General features: G+C 44.3%; 1 pseudogene across 1 annotated transcript; it reads left to right on the top strand.

Moving 5' to 3' along the window:
• The first annotated feature begins 6,987 nt into the window (after nucleotides 1-6,987).
• Nucleotides 6,988-8,788, top strand: LOC308417653 (putative ATP-dependent RNA helicase DDX5; annotated as a pseudogene). The gene is made up of 3 exons: nucleotides 6,988-7,131; nucleotides 7,255-7,366; nucleotides 7,563-8,788. The product of its transcript is annotated as a putative ATP-dependent RNA helicase DDX5 (transcript).
• The last annotated feature ends 652 nt before the right edge of the window (nucleotides 8,789-9,440 follow it).

The raw sequence follows: 9,440 nt of genomic DNA, 5'->3' as shown, positions 1-9,440 counted from the left end.
GCACAGTAAAGAGAGACAGCCTGATGTAAGGAGCCGGCAAAGTCACCAAGGCCATGAGAGGTCAGGCCTCTCCAGCTGTTACCACCAAAGGCCAGACACGTGTTCCAGGTCTGAGCTACCACCCAGGGCCATGTTGAAGTCTGAGGGCTGATGGTTGAGCTGGCCCCTCTCATCCCCACCTGCAGCAGGTGGGGGAGCTGGCTCCAGGGTCTTGAGAGCTGAGGAGCTGGACCAGTCCCTCGCCTGCAGCAACACTCAGGAGATCAATTGATCCCCTACATAGGGGCACCACAATAGAGCTGGCTCTGGTGGGAGAGCTGGCAAGCTGACCAGCTCAGCTATCTTCCAGGCCAAGATCCAGGGCTCTGAGTGGGCCCACCGTAATGTCTACCCCATCTGTGAACTGTTGGAGCGCTTGAAGAGACCAGCCCTGCAGACCCAAGGCTGAGGAATCAAAGTTGTATGACAGCGGGCAACGGCAGGATGTCTGAGAAGAGTCCCAGTGAGGATGCAGTATTGATGGTGCAGCAGAAGCCAGAGGCCTGGAACCAGCCCAGTGACTCATTGCAATGGAAGGGGCTGAGGTAGCAGAATAAACTCCATTTTGTTCTTAAGACTCCATTCTAAGTTAACTTGCCCTTAGAGAGTCAGGGCCCCCACCCTTGAGGTCTGAAAAAAAAAAATCACAAAATGTCCCCGGCAGCTGCGAAATAGACAGAGCAGCTGCAGCTGGCTGATAACAACAGAGTGGGCTAAGAAAACATCAGTCTTTCCCAGGCCAAGGTGCTCCTTCCTGATGTGTGCTCCCTCCATGTGGTTTAACCAGGTGCTGTAAACCAATTAGCCGAAAGATCAACATTACCCTCTCACACAATGCCACGGCTTGTGTTCTTTTTCCCCCTTTATAAACCCCCTTCACCTAGACCTGGAGTGCACTCTTCTTCCTGTCCCATCAGGAAGGTTGGTGGCCCAAGCTGGAGCTTGAATAAAGACCCTCAGGTCTTCAAATCACAAATCGGGTTGTGATTTCTGGTGTTCTCTTGGGGTTTTTACAATCATTTTTGCAAGTAAAGGTGTGTGGTCAAAAGGGTATGCTGCAACACACACTGGGACACACTGGGACACACTGGGACACACTGGGACACACTGGGATACACTGGGACACACTGGGACACACTGGGATACACACTGGGACACACTGGGACACACTGGGACACACTGGGACACACTGGGACACACTGGGACACACTGGGATACACTGGGACACACTGGGACACACTGGGACACACTGGGATACACTGGGACACACTGGGACACACTGGGACACACTGGGAAACACTGGGATACACTGGGACACACTGGGACACACTGGGATACACTGGGACACACTGGGACACACTGGGATACACACTGGGACACACTGGGACACACTGGGATACACTGGGACACACTGGGATACACTGGGACACACTGGGACACGCTGGGACACACTGGGACACACTGGGACATACTGGGATACACTGGGACACACTGGGACACACTGGGACACACTGGGACACACTATAGCTTTCATGATGAGATTTTTGCTTTTCTTTCTTTTGTGGGAGAGGTTGCAAGGGTGGGACAGGAAGATGAGTGGGATTGGGATGCATGATGTGAAATTCACAAAGAATCAATTGAAAGTTAAATAAAAAAATAAGTTACCTTGGTTACGATGTCTCATCACAACATTAGAAAGGTGATTTGTAGTGAGAATTCTGAAATTTTTATCCTTAAAAACGAGAAATATTATAAAAATATGTTTTCATTTTAATCCCAGCTGTGGGGCTATGGGGCTGCTTTGCAGCAGCTGACCATGGTTTTGCCAGCTGCGATTGGGTGACATTTGGAATTTTGGGAAGCTTTCAGAGGGTGTAGAAATGCTAGGGCCCCAAGAAATGAGGTTTGTGGTTGGTGACCCCTCAGGGGGGTTGGCTGCATTTTTATTAGTAGTCCTGCTCAAGAAGAAACAAAAAGAAAGAATTAGATTTAGAAATTTCTACCTCTCTCCCATCTCTTCTTTCTCTCCTGTCTAGTGATGGGGATAAAACTGGAGAGATAAAGGTGGAAAAAAAAAAAAAAAAAAAAAAAACCACACACACAAAGTAGCCAAAGATCAATTACAGTAACTAATACAACTCATTAAATCCTAGATTTGATCCCAACACCACATAAAACAAGATGGTGCAACTCTGAAAGGCAGACTTTGCCTACACAAGACCCTATATCAAAGAAAGATAACAAAGGAATATACAGGCATTGTCAAGAATAATAAAATGGGTATTTAGGAATTCTCCTCTTACACGCACATCATGCACGCCTAATTTCTGTCACTCTGTGCTTTCCTTTCTTTTTAAAGATTTATTTATTTATTTTATGCATATGAATACACAGTCTTCAGGCAGAACAGAAGAGAGCATCAGATCCTATTACAGACGGTTGTGAGCCACCATGTGGTTGCTGGGAATTGAACTCAGGACCTCTGGAAGAGCAGCCAGTGCTCTAACCACTGAGCCATTGCTCCGGCCCCACTCTATGCTTTCTTCTCTTACTTGTACCTTAACCAGAGGTACAATGGTTAACCTCATCAAGTTGATAGGACTGAGAAATCCCTAGATTAGTTAAAAACATCTCTGTGATGGCATTTCTGCAGGCAGTTACACCATAAGGGTTCTGACCCTGACCCAGGAGTGAATGAATCCCTGGAGAAGTCTACAGGATGAATGTGTTTCTGGAAAGCAGTGGAGTCTAGTTGGTGGAAGTATTCTCTATTGGGAATATCTTACCCCTTTTTGTTTTGTCCCTTTCCTCTACCTTCTGATCATATGGTGTGAGCCGATATGTTGTGCTATATACCCTGTCCATCATGGTGGACCTTGTGAGACCTCTGAAACTGTGAGCCAAAATAAATCATTCCTCTCTTGTTTCTGTCAAATATTGATGAGTGGTGAAAAACGCCTCTTACATGGGGGTGACCTGAAAGATGAGGCAAGTTCCATTAAGCTGAACCCACATTTCTCTTATTTAAGATTTATTTATTTATTTATTTATTATTATAAGATTCAAATTGTGGACTGGCTAGGGACAGCTGGGTGGGTACAAGCATGAGGACCTGAGTTTGGACTCTCCAGAACACTCCTAAAAATCTGGTTGTGGAGGCTCATGTGCTGGCAGGCAGAGACAAGCAGATCCTAGGGACTCACTGGCCAGCCAGTCGAGTCCAAAAGAGTGAGCTTCACGTGATGTAAGAGATCTTGTCCCAAAAATAGAGTGCGGAAGTGATTCAGGAAGACATTTCAGTGTCCAACTCTGGCTTTTACACCCACCCAGACACACAAGAATGCTCACACATGTGTGTCACACACACACACACACACACACACACAGAGAGAGAGAGAGAGAGAGAGAGAGAGAGAGAGAGAGAGAGAGAGAGAGAGCTGAGGGAGAGTTCTGCATCTTTTTTTTTTTTTTTTTTTTTTTTTTGAGAGTTCTGCATCTTGATCAGAAGGCAACCAGTCGGAGTCTGGCTTTGGAAGGCAAATAAGAAGAGGACCTCTTCCACACTGGTGACGGGGGGTGGGGGTGGGGGAAGGAGTAGCAGAGAAGCCTCCAAGGCCACCCCCAAAGTACACACGTCCTCCAACAAGGCCGTACCTACTTGTCTTTTTGTGCATCCATAATCAGGTTCAGGTTAGCTATTTTGTGGCAGGAACATAGCAAAGGGACTGTTACACCCTCAGTATAGCCCATCAGTAGTTACATAGTATTAAGTTGTACTATTGCTGCTGATGTAAGTTTAGTCACTTAAATGGATGCCCACTTAATTCCTCTTTTGACCAGATATCTTTTGTCCTCTGAAATCAATAGGTAATCTGTAAGGTGGTTAATTATTTGAGTCCATTTCAATGTCCCTTTTCCCATGTTATTATGCTGATTGTTAGAGAATCCATTAATGATTCTTCCTTGATCCAGCTGTTACTACAGTGGTTACATTGTTTTCTCACTGAACCTCTTGCTTCCCTAGTATTTGATTTGAGAGAATATCCTTTTGTTAATGACAACAGGCAGTTACAAAACATTTTTAAACTTTGCTTGTGATGTTTTATATATGCTCAACCCAGGGAGTGGTACTATTAGAAGGTGTGGCCTGTTGAAGTGGGTGTAGCCTTGCTGGAGTAGGTATGTCACTGTGGGTATGGGCTTTAAGACCCTATTCCTAGATACCTGGAAGTCAGTATTTCTGCTAGCAGCCTTGAGATGAAGATGTAGAATTCTCAGCTCCTCCTGCACCATGCCTGCCTGGACACTGCCATGCTCCTGCCTTGATGATAATGGACTAAACCTCTGACCCTGTAAGCCAGCCCCAGTTAAATGTTGTCCTTATAAGAGTTGCCTTGGTCGTGGAGTCTGTTCATAACAGGAAAACCCTAACTAAGACATTGATTCATGCTTTAGTTTCTTTCAGTATTTTAAACTTATCATCTCTCTTTTCTGACCTCTAATATTGGTAGTAAAGGTTGACCCATTAATTCTGTTATCTCTTGTAAGGGATCTAATTTTCATCTAGAAATGGAGAGATTGTTCAAAGGTTATGAATACTTGCTGTTCTAGGGGACCAAGGTTCAGTCTTCAGCTCACAGAACAGCTAGTCAGCTAAGTCTTTTCTGCTGTGTCAACTGCATTCTCAACTCAACCTCAAAAATCTGTCCAAGCATATCACCAAGCCAACTAGGTCCCTCTGACCAAAACTTAGTCCAGGGTTAGGAAGTGTGTGAACTTTTCACAAGCACCATGGCATTGCTAGCCAAGGCCACTAAGTAAACACAGACTTTAATATTTCTCCCATACCTATACCAAACTTAAAATCCACTCAGATGACAACAGCTCTTTTAAAAGCAGATGTAACTACACCCAAGGACAGACCCTTCAGGGCATAGGGTGCCCCTTATTAAGTTTGGCTTCTATGTCTAGCTTGGAAGAGTGTGTTCCTGTCTTGGCTACTTTTCAGAATTGGTAAGACCATGGCACAAACTGGTGGCTGGATCTGGTGTGATCTTCTGCATGCAGTTCCTGTAGCTCAGAAATCAGAGCCTCATTTCTTTCATAGCAACACATTAATAAAGAAGGCTGTGTTTGGTAACAGGTCTCATTACCAAACATGAGCAAAAGAACAGGTACCTTGTTTTCTGAGGCAATGTCTGAAGTCTCTGAATAGGTCTTTTTCTATGCCAACAATTCACAAGTTTACTTGAGCCAATGAATTCACAGCGGAAACTGAAATGTGGCAGGTATTACAGGAATTGAAATGGCTTCAGATCTGAATCCTTAGAGACAGGTAGATGACTGCAGTTGGTCTTTCAAAGATGACAATAGCAGCATGCAAGGCCTTTGTTTATTTTATATTTTACTCTTAGACAAAGTCTCACTATGTAGTCCTAATGTATTGATCAGTGTTCTGTTGCTGTGAAGAGACACTATGACCACAGCAATTCTTGTAAAAGAAAAAGGAAAGCATTTAATTGGGGTTTGCTTACAGTTTTAGGAGTTCAGTCCATTATCATCATGGCAGGAAGCTGGCAGTGTGCAGACAGACATTGTGCTAGAGAAGGAACCGAGAGTTCTATATCCAGCTGGATCCACAGGAAGCAGGAAAAGGGAGACATTGGGCCTGGTTTGGACCCTTAAGATCTCAAAGACCACACTCAGTGATACACTTCCTCCAATAAGGCCACTACTACTCCAAAGAGACCATATTCCTAATCCTTCTCAGGTGGTGTCATTCCCTGATGACCAAATGTCATATTTAGGGTTTCTATTGCTGTGAAGAAACACCACAACCACAGCAACTCTTATAAAGAGAAGCATGTAATTGGGCTGGCTTATAGTTCAGAAGTTTAGTCCATTATCGTCATGATGGGAGGCATGGCAGCGTGCAGGCAGACATGGTACTGGAGGGGTATCTGAGAGTTCTATTTCTGGATAGGCAGGCAGCAGGAAGAGAGCGACTCTGGGACCTCAAAGCCCAACCCCAGTGACACACTTCCTCCAACAAGGCCACAACTACAAAAATAGCGTCACGTCCTATGAGCCTACAGGGGCCATTTTTATTCAAACCACTCTACCTGTATGCCTTGGAACTTGCTCTACAGACCAGGCTGGCCTGGAACTTACAGAGATCTTCTTTCCTCTACTGGTATTAAAGGTGTGTGCCACCACACCTGGCTGAATTAAGGCATTTATTGCTGCCAAGAGTAACATTTAATTAGTATAAAAAAAAAGTCACAGATGCCAGGAGATAGCCCCAGCTCTCCCAGAAAGCGGAACCAAAGCGGTCGAAGCACAGACCCACGGACTGCACCAGAAGGCACATGGCACCGAGGGTCTGATCCCGCTGCTCTGGCCCACTTAGTTGAGAAAGCAGGGGTAGAAGTCATCCCTGTGGTCTTGCCACAACAACACAGAGACAACCGGTTCTGCCCCAGCCGGTCAGGATAAAAAGCATTTGTGCACTGAGTGCCTGGCTCCTTCCTGTCTGGCCTCAACCTCTACTGGTCCTGGTTCTTAGCCCTTAGGCTCCTGTTCACCATGGTAACCCCCACCACACTCTCATCAGCTGGGCTGACCTCTCTCCCCTCACACCCAAATCATCTCACCAAGCTAAGACAGAAGAGCACTCTGCCACACTAAATAAGTGTGACAGGTATTTAAGCTCAGTTTTAAATCTTACTTAGGTTTTCAAACATGATCCAGTACTTGCTCCTTTTATAGAGACATGTGTTTGCAGGGGGCATGAGAACCCGTTCAGTTTGTGAGGTTTGTTTTCAAATTATGTGATGGGGTGGTGATCTGAATAGGTACGGCTTATAGACAGACTCATGTGTGTGAATGCTTGGTCCATAGGGAGTGGTAATCCAGGAGGTATGGCCTTGTTGCAAGAAATGTGTCACAATGAAGGTGGGCTTTGAGGCCTTGCTCAAGCTCCTCACAGTGTGGAGACAGTGTCCTCCTGCGGAGTCTCTGCTCCTCTCCAGCACCATGTCTGCCGACACACTGCTATGCTCCCTTGCTATGATGATGTACGTCAAGGCTTGTGTATGCTCCACCCTCTGCTGGTGACACTCCCCTCCCCCGACAAAGGCTTCGCCATCGCTGAGGCCTGTTCTCAGCGATACTTCAAAAATGGTTTCTCTTTCACTGGGTTCCTCCGGCACACAGCAACCCTTGACGCCCTGTCGAGTTGTTCTAGCAACCAAGACCGCAGCCAGGATCCAGGGTTTGGTGCACCTTGATTTGGATGGAGTAGAGCTGGACCCCTCTCTAGAAAGAAGTTTGGAAATCAGGGGGTGAAACTAGTTTTGTTTTTGTTTTGTTTTTTTTTTTTTAAAGTAGAATCTTGATGAGCTGCCCACATTTGAGAATTTTTATCAGAAACACCCTGATTTGGCAAAGCACACCACACAAGAGATAGATACACACAGAAGAAGCAAGGAAATTGCACAGAGGTCACAGCTGTCCAAAACCAGTTCTGAATGGTGGTGCTCCCAAAGGACCACAGACTCGTGATCTGGAAAGAGGTGTGGAAATCTGTATTGCAAAACCTGGAAGACTGATTGACGTTTTAGAGTGTGGGAAAACCAATCTGAGAAGAACCAACTAACCTTGTCCTTGGTGAAGCTGATAGGATGGGGTTTGAACCTCAAATAAGGAAAACTGGGGATCAAATAAGACCTGGTAGGCAAACACTAATGCGGAGTGCAAGTTGGCCAAAAGAAGTAAGATTTCCTGAAAGACTACGTTCATATCAACGCTGGTGCGCTGGAACTGGGTGCAAACCATAACATTCTTCAGACTGTGGACGTACGCCATGATGTCGAAAAGGATGAAAAACTTATTCATCTGATGGAAAAGATCAGGAGTGAGAAAGAGAATTAAAAAAAAAAACATTGTTTTTGTTGAAATCAAAAGAAGATATGATAAACTCATCAGAAAAATGAGGAGAGATGGGCGGCCTGCCGTGGGCATCCAAGATGACAAGAGTTAGCAGGAAGGTGACTGGGTTCTAAATGAATCCAAACATGGAAAAGCTTCTATTCTGATTACTACCGATGTGGCTTCCAGAGGGCTAGATGTGGAAGATGTGAAATTTGTCATCAATTATGACTACCCTAACTCCTCAGAGGATCATAATTGTCGAATTGGAAGAAGTGCTCCCAGTATCAAAACAGGCACAGCATACACTTTCTTTACAGCTAATAACAGAAAGCAAGGGAGAGACCTTATCTCTGAGCTCTGGGAAGATAATTAAGCAATTAATCCCAAAATGCTTCAGTTGGTCAAAGACAGAGGTTCCGGTCATTCCAGGGATAGAGGAGGCATGAAAGATGACTGTCGTGAAAGATACTCTGCAGGCAAAATTTAATGCCTTTAGAGACAGGGAAAATTATGACAGAGGCTGCTCTCATCTGCTTAAGAGAGATTTTGGGGCTAAAACTCAGAATGGTGTTTACAGTGCTGCAAATTACACCAATGGGAGCTTTGGAAGTAATTTTGTATCTGCTGGTATAAAGACCAGTTTTAGGGCTGGTAATCCAACAGGGACTTACCAGAATGGTTATGATAGCACTCAGCAACATGGAAGTAATGTTACAACTATGCACAATGGTATGAACAGCAGGCGTATGCATATCCTGCTACCGCAGCTGCTGAGCCTATGATTGGCTATCCAACGCCAACAGGGTATTCTCACTAAGACTTTAGAAGTATATGTGAATGTCTGTTTTTCATAACTGCTCCTTATATTGTGTGTTATCAGACAGGATAGTTATTTAAGAAACATGGGAAACGCAGAAATGACTGAGTGCACCGGTCATTCTGGTGCACTTTCTTCACTATTTAAATTGGATATTTCTCTACATTCCTGAAACAATTTTTAGGGTTTTTTTTTTTTTTTTGTACTAGAAAATGCAGGCGGTGTTTTCACAAAAGTAACTGTACAGTGATTTCAAATACAATAAATGAAGGCCTTCCAATAAAAGATATTTGGAGACCGAATTAAATGGAAATTGTACTTTATTTCACATATATAATGTCATGTAAAACTTGGCTTAGTTTTTGGGAGGATTTTTGTTTTTGTGTTTAGTTTTACACAACTGAAGTTGACTACTTCCCATTTCTTAATTTAAGAGAGGAACTCAGAAGGCCCTTAGGGTGATCTCTTTGGAACGAATTAGAGACAATGGATTTTATAATTCTAGATTGCATAAAAGCTTTGTCAGTAGTTTTCAGCATCAGGGAAGTAAGTCATTTAATAGCCTGTTTCCGTTGAGAGTAAACTACAGTACAGGAACTGGATATAAATAACATGGTGACTTCTTTTACAAAACAGTTTTAAGTGATGACAT

The sequence above is a fragment of the Micromys minutus genome, assembly GCF_963924665.1.
Source record: "Micromys minutus genome assembly, chromosome: 2".
Taxonomy (NCBI): Eukaryota; Metazoa; Chordata; class Mammalia; order Rodentia; family Muridae; genus Micromys; species Micromys minutus.
Note: the sequence above shows the minus strand (reverse complement) of the source record. Positions and strands in the feature narration are given on the sequence as shown.